Below are 13,517 nucleotides of genomic sequence, written 5' to 3' on the forward strand. Positions count from 1 at the left end.
TCTGTTGTGTTTCTCTACACAATGACAAACTATCAGAGAATTAAGAAAATGATCACATCTACAATTCCATCAAAAAGAATAAAATACCTAAGGGGGCACCTGGGTGGCTCAGAGGTTGAGCATCTGCCTTTGGCTCAGGTTGTGATCCCAGGGTCCTGAGATTGAGTCCTCCATCAAGCTCCCTACAGGGAGCCTGCTTCTCCCTCTGCCTATGTCTCTGCCTCTCTCCCTGTATCTTTCATGAATAAATAAATAAAATCTTTAAAAATAATACAAATAAAATACCTATGAACAAATTTTTTTTTACCTATGAACAAATTTAATGAAGGAAGTAAACGATCTGTATACTAAAAACTATAAGACAAAAAACTCTAAGACATTAATGAAAGAAATTGAAGACACAAAAAATTGGAAAGATATTTCAGGCTCATGATTGGAAAAATTAATATTGTTTAAATGTCCATACTACCCAAAATAAATTTACTGATTTAATGCAGTCTCTATGAAAATTCTAATGGCATTTTTCATAGAAATAGGGCAGATAATCCTAAAATTTGTGTGGAACCACAAAATATCCCAAAGAGTCAAAGCAATCTTAAGAAATACAAAACTAGAAACATCATGTTGCCTGATTTCAAACTATATTACAAATCTATAGTAATCAGAACAATAGGTACTGAGGGAAAAAAAAAAGACACATCAATGAAACAGAATAGAGACCCCAGAAATAGGGACGCTTGGGTGGCTCAGCGATTGAGCATCTGCCTTCAGCTCAGGGTGTGAGCCTGGGATCCTGGATTGAGTCCCACATCGGGGCTCCCTGTGGGGAGCCGGCTTCTCCCTCTGCCTCTCTCTCTCTATGTCTCTCATAAATAAATAAATAAATCTTTAAAAGAGAGAGAGCACACCCAGAAATAAAACCAAGCATATGTGGCTAATTTACAACGAAGGAGCCAAGAATATACACTGGGGAAAGGGCAGTCTCTGCGATACTGTTGGGAAACACAGGCAGAAGGATGAAACTGGGCCACTGTCTTTACAACACACACAAAAATTCACTCAAAATGAATTCAAGACTTGACTGTAAGACCTAAAACCATAAAAATCATAGGAAAAAAAACAAGGCCAGAAGCTCCATGCCATCAGTCTTGGTGATGACTTTTTAGACTTGACACCAGAAATAAAGGCAACAAAGGCAAAAACAAGTAAGTGGAACCACTGCAAACCAAAAATCTGCACAGCAAAGGAAACCGTCAACAAAATGAAAAGGCAACCTACCAAATGGAAGGAGATATTTGCAAATCACGTTTCTGATCGCGGGTTAATATCAAAATATATAAAGAACTTCTACAACTCAACAGCAAAAAAAAACCAAAACAACCCAATTAGAAAATGAGATCTAAAGAAGACATTTTTCCAAAGAAGACATCCAGATGGCCAATGGGTAGGTGCATGAAAAGATGCTCAGCATCATTCATCATCAGGGAAATGCAAATCAAAACCCCAATGAGATATCACCTCACACTTGTCAGAATGGCCTTTGTCAAAAAGACAAACAAACAACAAGTATTGGTGGGTTTGTGCACTGTTGGTGGGACCGTAAACTGGTGCGGCCAATATGGAAAATAGTCTGGAGGCTTCTCAAAAAGTTAAAAGCAGAACTGTCATATGATCCAGCAATGCAACTTCTGGGAATCTACCTAAAGGAAACAAAAACACTGTATCAAAGAGATATCTGCACCCCTAGGTTCATTACAGCACTATTTACAATAGTCAAGACATGGAGACAACTTGAGTGTCCACTGACAGATACGTGGGTAAAGAAGTTTAAGAAGTCGTGATGCATGCACGCACATGAATATCACAGCCATAAAAAAAGAATGAGATCCTGCCATTTGCAACAGTATGGATGGATCTGGAGAACATTATGCTAAGTGAAGTCAGTCAGACAGAGAAAGACAAATGCTGTTATGATTTCATTTATATGTGGAATAAAAAAAAAACTTCACAAGAGATCAGATTTGTGCTAACGAGGGATAGGGTGGAGGAGGACAGAAAGAATTAGATAAACCAGGTGGTCAAAAGGTAAAAACTTCCAGTTATAAGATAAATAAGTACTAGAGATGTAATGTACAACATGATAGCTATTGCTAACACTACCGTATGGGTTTTTTTTTTTAAGATTTTATGTTTTAAGTAATCGCTACACCCAACATGGGGTTCGAACTCATAACCCTGAAACCAAGAGTCACACATGCCACTAAGCCAGTCAAGTACCCCTGTGTATGGTGTATTTGAAAGTTGTGAAGAGAGTAAATTCTAAGGTTTCTCATCACACGGGGGAAAAAATGTTTTTCTCTTTTTTATCTGCAGGAGATGATCAGATGTTAACTAAACACACTGTTCATCATTTTGTAATATACGTAAGTCACATCATTATGCTGTACACCTTAAACTTACACAGTGCTGTATGTCAATCAGATCTCAACAAACTTGGGGGGGCGAAGGAACTGTCAAAGTTTAAAATTAGACAAAAAGTTTTTAATGGACAAAACACTTGGGGACCCTTGGGTGGCTCAGCAGTTTAGCGCCTACCTTCAGCCCAGGGTGTGATCCTGGAGACCTGGGATCGAGTCCTACATCGGGCTCCCTACATGGAGCCTGCTTCTCCTTCTTCCTGTGTCTCTGCCTCTGTGTGTGTGTGTGTGTGTGTGTGTGTGTGTGTGTGTCTCATGAATAAATAAATAAAATCCTTTTCCAAAAATGGACAAAAGACTTAAATATTTTACCAAAGAAGATACATGCGTTGGGGGAGGGGCAGCACAGCAGAAGATGTTCGACACCATCAGTCATTAGGGAAAAGCATATCAAAGCCACAATGAGATACCACTATGCAGCTGCAAGAACAGCTAAAACCAAAACACATGACAAGGCCAAGTGCTGCCAAGGGTGCAGAGAACTAGAACTTTGTTGGGAATGCAAAATAGTGCAGCCACCTTACTTAGTAACTTTTCATGAAGTTAAAGAGCACGCACCATAAAACCCAGCAGTCCACAAGTGAAATGAAAATCTACGCTCGCAGAAAAATGTGCACAAATGAGTCTTTACGCAGAATTGCCAAAAACTGGGAACAACTGAAATGTCCCATGCCGGTGAGCAGAGAAGCGCGCCCGTACAACAGAAGCCCCCTCGGCAGCAGAAAGGAAGACACACCAGTGATACACGGGACAGTACATCACAAGATGAGACACGAGGCTCAAATGCACTATACTAAGAAGCCAAACTCTGAAGGGCGCATACGATAGGATCGCGCTTACAGGCTGAGGCAGAAATCAGTGGTCAGGAGGGGCTGAGGGTCAGGAGACCAGATGATTACAAAAAGCCACAAGGACCCTTGGGGAGGGTGGCGACACACTGTATGCATTTGCTGAACCTCATAAAAAAACACAGAAAAAAAAAATACATCTCTATGAAAACCAACTCCTGATCACCTCTGTCTACTGCTTCCAGGGCTTCGGTGCATTGCTACTGTCCTATTAGCAGGGTTTTCCAGGACACATCAGCTCTCTGCCTCTCTTTCCAGCCTCATCCATCATCCCGCCTCTCTGCCTCCAACCACACAGCCTGCCATTTTGCTGAACACACTTTCCCTTATCTTTGCCTATGTTTTCTCCCCAGATCACGTAACGCCTCATCCCTCAATTTCGGACCCCTTTCCGCAGCCCCAGGAAACCTCCTTCAGCCCCCACGTCTGCTCCACACGGTGCTTGCTGGTAACACCATCTGGCCTTCTGTGCTTCAGGTTCACTGCACACTTGTGGTGACAGGTGTCTGAGCTGGGTCAGAGATTCCTGCTGAGGGCACCAGGAGATGCTAGTGCCATTAAGCTCATGGTAAATGAAAACATGCTATATATTTAGGGAGGGGGGCGGGAAACGACACTTAATTTTTATAAGTGTTGGCAAGTGTGAACAGAAGTTAAAGGCTCCGACAGCAGTGCATGCAAGTCCCACCAAGTCCACGAGGGGGCGAGTAGGGCTTACTGTTTACACATTCTAGGCTTATAGGGGAAGAGAAGGAAGCCTTAGTATGGCCCAGGACAGCAGACTGGATTTACAGGAACTACTGTAATCATCACGACAAATCAGAGAGGAACGGAAGTGTAGAACAATTCAATAACTCACCACAGCACTGGCTGTGCAATTTCGAAGAAAATCAGACTCTGTCACCCATCTTGTCTATAAAATGGAAATGAGCTCTCCTCTCCAGAGTCACTATGAGAAGTAGAGATGTCTGGTGAGGTGACTGACAAACATTACCCTTATCCTCCCAACTTCACCGGGATCCTTCCCCTGTGAACTGACAACCAGGTCAGGTCCCTGTCAGCTCTTAAAAGCCCTTACCAAGTATCCCCTCCAGTGACCCCTTCCTCCCAACCACTGTCTCCTCTCAGACCACTTCCCTAAAGAACCATCTACAAGCTGTGCGTTCACCCTCCCTGGCATTCACACCTCCACCCACTGAAGTCTGTCTCCCAGTGAGTTTACTCCACGAAAGTCAGCAAGAGCACACTCTTGGCTACTCCCTGCCTAAATACAAGGACACCTGGTCAGGGGGGCCTCCTTTATGGGATCATTTCCATTCTGCCTCCTTCCGGGCTCTGGTCCCTGGCCCAACACTTAAAGCCTATTGTTAGGCAAATCCCAGGTCTCAACACATCAACACATTTCTTATATGCAGCTATGAAATAACTCAGGAAGGGACGCCTGGGTGGCTCAGCAGTTGAGTACCTGCCTTCAGCCCAGGGCGTGATCCTGGAATCCCGGAGTCCCACATCGGGCTCCCTGCATGGAGCCTGTTTCTCTCTCTCTGCCTATGTCTCTGCCCCTCTGTGTGTGTGTGTGTGTGTGTGTGTGTGTGTGTCTCTCATGAATAAATAAATAAAATCTTAAAAAAAAAAAAGAGGGCAGGATTGGGAGCACACAGGTGAGGGAGGAGAGCTCAGGGGATAGGACAAACGGCAACAAACAGACAATCCTACCCAAAGAAAGGAGGACAGAGCCAATGACCTTTACCCTACAGAGCCAGTTGTCCAATCTCAGAGAGCACAGTGATCAACCGACGTGTTTGGTCAAAAGGCAGGCTCCAAGGTCCTCTTCGGAAAATTGAATTCCGAAGATACAGAATCAGGCCCGGGGTTCTGAGTTTTAGCCAGCATCACAGGTGCCTATGACGGGAGGGGTCCCCAGGCCACGCTGAGAAAAGCTGCCATGCCTGGCCTGGACGAGGAAGTCTGGGGCTGCAGGTGCAGGAATATGAAAGAGTCCAACTGGAATAACCTTAGCTCTCCTGGCCTGACTTCTTCCCATCCAGATATTCTCATCTCAGATGACGACAAGGAGAAGACCTTTCCAGAAGGTGAGCTCCAGAGCTGGGCAGGTTCTCTGCCTAGACGCAGACCCCGCTGAGCCCTGACATTCGTTTGGGGTCAAATGGAAAGGCTGTGTGTGCCCCCAGCCCCAGCCCAACGGCTCTCTAAAGGCCCAGGAAGTACCCTATACAGTCATCAGCAGAAGGGCCTGAAAGGAAGTTAGGTACATGTTAAAAATTCATGGTGGTGGTGGTGGAAGTGGGGGCAGTGTTTGCAAGGAGAAAGTGAAGGCCTCACTTGAACGTGACATTTGAACAAAGACCGGAACTGGAAGAATGTGGAGAGGACGTGAATATGTGGTTGGGGAAAGGAGGAAAGAGGAAGAGCAGAGATCCTACAGGAAGAAGTACCTGGCGCCAGCCCAGGTGCAGTGCCTGAGTGAATTCATCAGGCAGGGAGGGCAGGTGGGGGCAGGCCCTTGTTGCACATGGTTAGGACTTGGTTTTTACTTGAAGTGGGACTGGCAGCTGTCGGAGGGGAGTGAGCTCAAGAGTGACAAGTGGGACACATCTTTGGAAAAGATGCCAGTCTTTGTTGTGCTGTCCACAGACAGACATAGTAAGGCAGTAGGAGCAGAAGTAGGGAGTCTGGTTAGGAGGGACTGCGGTGACCCTAGTGAGAGCTGATGGGGGATGAGGCCAGGGTGCTGGCACAGGCAGTGAGATGAGAAGTGATTGGGTCCTGGTCTGTGTTGAAGGGAGAGCCTACATCTACAAAAGGAGTGGTGTAATGAAAAGAAGACCTACACAGGGCCAACAGGCACATGAAAAAATGCTCCACATCACTGGCCCTCGGGGAAATACAAATCAAAACTATAATAAGATACCACCTCACACCAGTGAGAATGGCTAAAATTAACACGACAAGAAACAACAAATGTTGGCATAGATATGGAGAAAGGGGAACCTTCTTACACTGCTGGTGGGAATGCAAACTTGTGCAGCCACTCTGGAAAACAGTGTGGAGATTCCTCAGAAAGTTAAAAATAGAGCTGCCCTATGGCCCAGCAATTGCATTATTGGGTATTCACCCTGAAGAAACCTCCCCCCTTGTAAGTAGGGCCAGCCCTAACCCAGAGGCAGCCCATCCAGGCGTCTTCCTGAAATTTTAGCAACTAAAAGCATTCTGTTTACAATAAGAAAACCGTTTCCCCCCACACACACACCCTGATTGGAATGTCCCTGAATAGGTTCATGTTGACCCTCCCCGAAATCAACCTGGATGCCATGCGACTCCCGCGGTTCTTTTGTCTTTAGGCAGTTTCTTTCCTTTTGCCTTTAAAAGATCCCTGTAATTGCTAATCGGGGCTCTTTTCCTCCTCGGAGGCGGAGAGCCTGTTTGCGCAAACGTTCAATAAACCCTCTTGCTAATTGCATCTGCCTGTCTGGGGTCTGGGTCTCTGGGGCGTCCACCGGGCCACGTTGGCACCTGTGAGCAGGGTCCAACATTTGGGGGCTCGTCCGGGATCTGAGACGCCCCAGACTCAATCCTAAGACCGGTAGGAGGTAAGACCGAGCTCGCTAAATGTCATATCTGTCTCGTCCGTTTGTCTGACTGGCCGGGTCTGTTTTGTGCCGGGTCTGTATTGTGCCTGCAGGACGCTGTACTCTGTATTCTGTATTTGGACCAGCGGGGAGGCAGACGTGCCCGAGACCCCTGGTCCCCCTCCGGAGTCGGACTCCGGAGTGGTCTGGAAGAGGAACGGAGCCCCGGCACTCCCTCCTCTTCGGGGAGGGTCGTGGTTCGCGACCGCTCCCATCTGAATCTGCCGCGCCAGTCCTGTCGTTCGTGTGCGTCTGTTCGTTCCGTGTTTTCTTCCTTTCCTGTCCTCCTCCTCACCGCTCACCCCTTCTCTACACCCATGGGGCAGACTGTAACCACCCCTTTAAGCCTCACTCTAGATCACTGGAAAGAAGTCGCCGGCCGGGCACACAATCTTTCGGTCGAAGTCAGAAGACGAAGATGGGTCACCTTCTGCTCCTCAGAGTGGCCGGCTTTCAACGTCGGGTGGCCCAGGAACGGAACTTTTAATATTGATATTATCTTGCAGGTGAAGGCCCTGGTCTTCCAGCCAGGACCCAATGGACACCTCGATCAGGTGCCGTACATCATAGTATGGGAGGATCTCGCTAAGAATCCACCCCCCTGGATAAAATGCTTTATCCCTTCTCAAGGGGGACCGGGCCCGAGACCCTCACTCCCTCCCTGCCACACTCCCCCAATCCCCGTCCCTCCTCTCCATCCACCCTTTGCCCCCTAAAATTTCCTGAATCAAAACCTAAGGAGCCGCCTGTGCTCCCAGGGGACCAGGACAGTCTCCTTCTCTTGGACTCCTCCCCTCCCCCTTATGCCCAACCCCCAACGCCCCGCTCGGAGGCCCCTACCTCTCCCTCCGCTCCCTCAGCTCCGTCCCCCGACTCTACGGGGGCAGAGGGGCAACCCCTCGCTTCACCCCCGCTCGCCAGTCGCCTCCGCTTTCGGCGAGAGCGCGCGGGGAGTCGGAAGACGTCTGGACCTCCCAGGCATTTCCCCTCCGGTCAGTAGGCGGCCAGATGCAATATTGGCCGTTCTCTGCCTCTGACCTTTACAACTGGAAAACTCATAACCCCTCCTTCTCCCAAGACCCCCAGGCGCTAACCGGATTAATTGAGTCAATTCTGTTGACCCACCAGCCGACCTGGGATGACCGCCAACAGCTCCTGCAGACTCTCTCCTCACCACGGAGGAGAGACAGCGCGTCCCTCGAAGCTCGGAAAACGTCCCGGGGGCGGATGGGAGGCCGACCCAGCTGCCTAATGAGATTGAGGATGTTTTCCCCTTGGTTCGCCCGACCTGGGACTACGACACTGTTGCTGGTAGGGAGCGGCTCCGTCTCTATCGCCAGGTACTCCTAGCGGGTCTCAAAGGGGCAGGGCGTCGCCCCACCAATTTGGCAAAGGTACGTGCTATAGTGCAGGGAAAAGAGGAGACGCCGGCAGGTTTTCTGGAGAGGTTAATAGAAGGCTACCGCATGTATACTCCCTTTGACCCCTTGGCTGAAGACCGCCAACCAGATGTAATTATGTCTATACAGTGGCCTCGGAGGTAAACAACGGTTGGAGGGACTTCAGGGGTACACCTTACAGGACTTAGTGAAAGAGGCAGGTTTTTAACAAGCGAGAAACAGAGGAAAGGGAATAAAGAGCAAGAGGCTATAAGAGGATAAAAGACGTAATAAAGAGCACCGTAGGATACTGGCCACCGTAGTACAGGGCTCAGGGCAGAGTAAGTCAGGACAGAGTAGGGACCTGGGAGACAAAAGAGGACCACGGGTTGAACGAGACCAGTGTGCCTACTGCAAGGAAAAAGGACATTGGGTTAAAGATTGCCCAAGGAAGGGCCAAACGCAGGGACCTAAAAAGAAGCCCATTCCTGTTTTGTCCCTAGAAGATGAAGATTAGGGGTGTCAGGGCAGGAAACCCCCCGAGCCTCGGATAACCCTTAAAGTGGGGGGACAGCCGGTGACCTTCCTGGTCGATACGGGAGCTCAACATTCAGTTTTAACTGAGGCAAAAGGACCCTTGAGCTCTAAAACGTCTTGGGTTCAGGGGGCAACTGGAGGCAAGTTATATCGATGGACAACCGAACGGAAGGTCCACCTGAGCACTGGGCAAGTAACGCATTCCTTCTTACTGGTCCCAGACTGCCCTTACCCTCTCCTAGGCAGAGACCTTCTTTCAAAAGTAGGGGCCCAGATACATTTTCAGCAAAAAGGGGCCACTATTACTGGCGCAGAAGGGCAGCCCCTCCAGGTACTGACCTTGCGCCTAGAGGATGAACACCGGCTGCACGAGGACTCTCCACCGTCCGTGCAGCCCCTAGATTCTGAATGGCTCACTAACTACCCTCAGGCCTGGGTGGAAACGGCCGGAATGGGACTAGCTGTAAACCAGCCGCCCATAATTATAAACTTAAAACCCTCGGCCACCCCCATATCGATCCGGCAATATTCAATGAGCAAAGAGGCCAAAGAAGGCATTCGGCCACATATACAGAGACTATTACAATTGGGCATTTTAATACCTTGCCAGTCGCCCTGGAATACTCCTCTATTACCCGTAAAAAACCCGGCACAGGAGATTACCGGCCGGTACAAGATTTACGAGAGGTTAACTGGAGGACAGAGGACATACATCCCACGGTGCCGAATCCCTACAACTTGCTCAGCACCTTACCCCCAAGCCATGTCTGGTATACGGTGTTAGATCTAAAAGATGCATTCTTTTGCCTAAGGTTAAGCTCTCAAAGCCAGCCTATTTTTGCTTTTGAATGGAAAGATCCTGAGACGGGATTCTCAGGACAACTCACTTGGACAAGGCTGCCACAGGGATTCAAAAACTCCCCCACTTTGTTCGATGAGGCCTTGCATCGGGATTTGGCAGATTTCCGAGTTGGCCATCCGGACCTCGTCCTTCTGCAGTACGTGGATGATTTGCTCCTGGCGGCTAGGACAGAACAGGATTGTGTAAAAGGTACGGGGGCCCTGCTTGAGAGACTGGGAGAACTGGGGTATAGGGCCTCCGCCAAAAAGGCCCAAATAGGCCAGAGACAAGTGACCTATCTGGGATATCTCCTGGAAGGAGGCCAGAGGTGGCTGACGGAGAGCCGCAAAAAGGCTGTAGCCCTGATCCCAGCACCCACTAATGCCAAAGGACTACGAGAGTTCCTCGGCAGTGCTGGGTTCTGCCGCCTCTGGATACCCGGGTTTGCGGAGATGGCGGCTCCCCTATATCCTCTCACGAAATCCAACACCCCCTACCACTGGGGAAAGGAGCAGCAATTGGCTTTTGACAAAATAAAAAGGCCTTATTGACCGCCCCTGCCCTGAGCCTCCCAGATGTAACCAAGCCTTTTACGCTATATGTTGATGAACATAATGGAATAGCCAAAGGGGTCCTAACTCAAAAACTGGGACCCTGGAAAAGGCCCGTGGCATACTTTTCAAAAATTAGACAGCGTGGCTGCAGGATGGCCCCCATGTCTCCGAATAATAGCGGCTGTGGCAGTCCTGGTAAAAGACTCAGACAAGTTGACTTTTGGCCAACCCCTCACTGTGGTGGCCCCCACGCCGTAGAGACAGTCATCCGCCAGCCCCCTGATCGATGGCTCTCAAACGCCCGGGTCACCCATTATCAGGCCATGTTACTGAATTCTGAGCGGATACAGTTTGGAACGGCTACATCTCTAAACCCGGCCACCTTGCTTCCAGAAACCGAGTCCCCCTCCCTAGTAATGCATGATTGCCACCAGATCCTAGCTGAAGTCCATGGCACCAGAGGGGACTTGACGGACCAGCCTTTGCCAGATGCTGAAGCAACCTGGTACACCGATGGGAGTAGCTTTCTACGAAATGGTGAGCGTAAAGCCGGGGCAGCCGTGGTAGATGGGAAAGCTGTCATTTGGGCCAGTGCCTTAGAGCCTGGGACTTCAGCTCAAAGGGCAGAGCTTATAGCCCTAACTCAGGCCCTAAGAAAGGCTAAGGACAAAAAGGTCAACATTTATACTGACAGCAGATATGCTTTTGCAACTGCCCATGTTCATGGAGAAATATACCGTAGAAGGGGTCTCCTAACCTCAGCAGGTAAAAACATCAAAAACAGAGAAGAAATACAAGATCTTCTCCATTCCCTCTTTCTGCCGAGAAAACTGAGTATAATTCACTGTCCTGGGCATCAGCGAGGCAATGACCCAGTAGCAGAGGGGAACAGGATGGCCGATGAGACAGCACGGGCCGCTGCACTAGGCCCACAGGCCCTCTCCCTACAAGTACCAGAGGCTGTCCGGACACCGGGGCAACTCTCTCTCGAGTACTCAGACAGCGACCTAGATATCGTCCAGCAAATAGGGGCAAAATATGACGAGCAAATGAAGGTCTGGAAACACCAAGGGAAGACGGTCCTGCCCCAGAAAAGGGCCAAAGAACTGGTGACTCACCTCCACCGATGGACTCACCTCGGACACAAAAAATTAAAAGCACTCCTCCGGAGAAAGGTCAGACCTATTACATTCCCAAACTCCCTCCCTGATCCAACAGGTAACCGACGCTTGTGTACCTTGTGCTAAGGTAAATACCAAACACCTCAAGATGCCTGAGGGAACCAGGATGAGGGGAGAAAGACCCGAACTAATTGGGAAGTAGACTTCACCGAAATCAAGCCAGGTAAATATGGTAACAAGTACCTCCTAGTGTTTATAGATACCTTTTCAGGCTGGACAGAAGCTTTCCCCACCAAGCGAGAAACCGCCCAGGTGGTTGTCAAGAAAATCCTGGAAGAAATTTTCCCCGGTTTGGACTGCCCAAGGTAATAGGGTCGGACAACGGCCCCGCCTTCGTCTCCCAGGTAAGTCAGTTGGTGGCCAGATTACTGGGGATAAATTGGAAATTACATTGTGCATACAGACCCCAGAGCTCAGGTCAGGTAGAAAGAATGAATAGAACAATTAAAGAGACCCTAACTAAATTGACATTGGAGACTGGCACTAGAGACTGGGTCCAACTCCTCCCTATGGTTCTGTTCCGAGTCCGGAACACTCCCGCGCGCCATGGGCTAACTCCTTACGAGATTCTCTATGGAGGTCCCCCACCAGTAACGGACTTACTAGATTCTGCTATTGACCCTCTTGCTAACACTCCCGGTTTACAGGACAGGCTAAAGGCGCTCCAGATTATCCAGCACCAGATCTGGAAACCCCTTGCGGCTGTCTACCGCCCCGGAGACACAACCGGCCCACACCCGTTCCAGATCGGGACTCCGTCTACGTCAGGAGACATCAGTCCAGGACGCTTGAGCCCCGCTGGAAGGGCCCATATACTGTACTACTGACCACCCCAACCGCCTTAAAGGTAGACGGCATTGCTGCTTGGGTCCACGCCTCACACGTCCAGCGCGCCCCATCAACGAGCACCGCTGACGCCAGCCAGGACGGACCGGACGAGCCACTCCAATGGAAGCTCCACCGCACCCAAAACCCGCTCAAGATAAGACTTTCAAAAATTGTTCAATGACAGTTGTTATATTCCTACCTCTCCTAGCGCTCTTCACCTCCGCCAAAGGTGACCCTCATGCCCTCAAAAGGTTAACCTGGCAGGTACTAACGTCTGGGGGTGACGAGGTCTGGTCTATAACTAAGACCGCCCCCGTGGGAACCTGGTGGCCTGACCTATATCCTGACCTATGCAAGCTAACCATAGGGGCCCCTAGCCCATGGGACCTAGAGGGATACTTCGACACCTCTAGAGCCCCTAACCAAGAAAGCCCTCCAGGGCGACTGGGATTAGACCCATGGGGAGGATGTGGCACGCCTGACAGAAGGGCCATGCTAAGCACTCTTCCCTTTTATGTCTGTCCCGGGCACCACAGAGATCGCAGGCTAAATCCCACCTGTGGAGGAGGGGAATATTTCTATTGTAAAAATTGGGGGTGCGAAACTACTGGGGATACAGAATGGAGGCCCTCCTCCTCCTGGGATTATATCACTGTCAAGGCTAACTATACTCACCCGACATTTAGCAAATGGAAAACCCTTAATTATGGGCCCTGCCAAGGGTGGTGTCATCCCCTACGGATATCCTTCACGGAGCCCGGAAAAAGGGCTACTTACTGGGCCAATGGATATACGTGGGGACTCAGGTTATACAAAGAAAGAACAGATGATGGTTTTATATTCAGAATTAAACTAAAAATAGAATCCCCAGACCCCGTGGCGATCGGGCCTAACGCGGTCCTCGGGGAACAAAGAGCTGCCCCGGCCCTAGCCGCAGGGAGTGCCGCACCCACTAACTTCGCGGTCACTCCAACCCCTCGGTCGTCACCCGAGACGGGACAACGACTGTTTAATCTTATCATAGGGGCATTCCTGGCCCTTAATCGAACCAGCCCCGATGTAACTAAATCCTGCTGGCTCTGCCTTGCTTCCCCCCCCCCTTATTATGAGGGAATTGCTACTTCAGGGACCTATAATAACATCACTAGCACTCAGGGATGCACACCCGACTCCCAACCACAACTCACCCTTACAGAAGTTACAGGACAGGGAACCTGCATAG

General features: G+C 49.5%; 1 protein-coding gene across 4 annotated transcripts in view; it reads left to right on the forward strand.

Moving 5' to 3' along the window:
• The first annotated feature begins 5,193 nt into the window (after positions 1–5,193).
• Positions 5,194–13,517, forward strand: part of LOC129502584 (gasdermin-C-like) — a 32,116-nt gene continuing 23,792 nt past the window's right edge. For 2 of the 4 annotated variants that reach the window (XM_055314302.1, XM_055314303.1), the window contains exon 1: positions 12,486–12,559. The gene's annotated coding sequence lies outside the window, so the exon portion shown is untranslated. Of the gene's footprint in view, positions 5,419–12,443; positions 12,560–13,517 lie in introns of those variants that run through there. The other 2 variants (XM_055314305.1, XM_055314304.1) reach the window with 2 other exon arrangements.

This window comes from Nyctereutes procyonoides, unplaced genomic scaffold (genome assembly GCF_905146905.1).
Source record: "Nyctereutes procyonoides isolate TBG_1078 unplaced genomic scaffold, NYPRO_anot_genome, whole genome shotgun sequence".
Taxonomy (NCBI): Eukaryota; Metazoa; Chordata; class Mammalia; order Carnivora; family Canidae; genus Nyctereutes; species Nyctereutes procyonoides.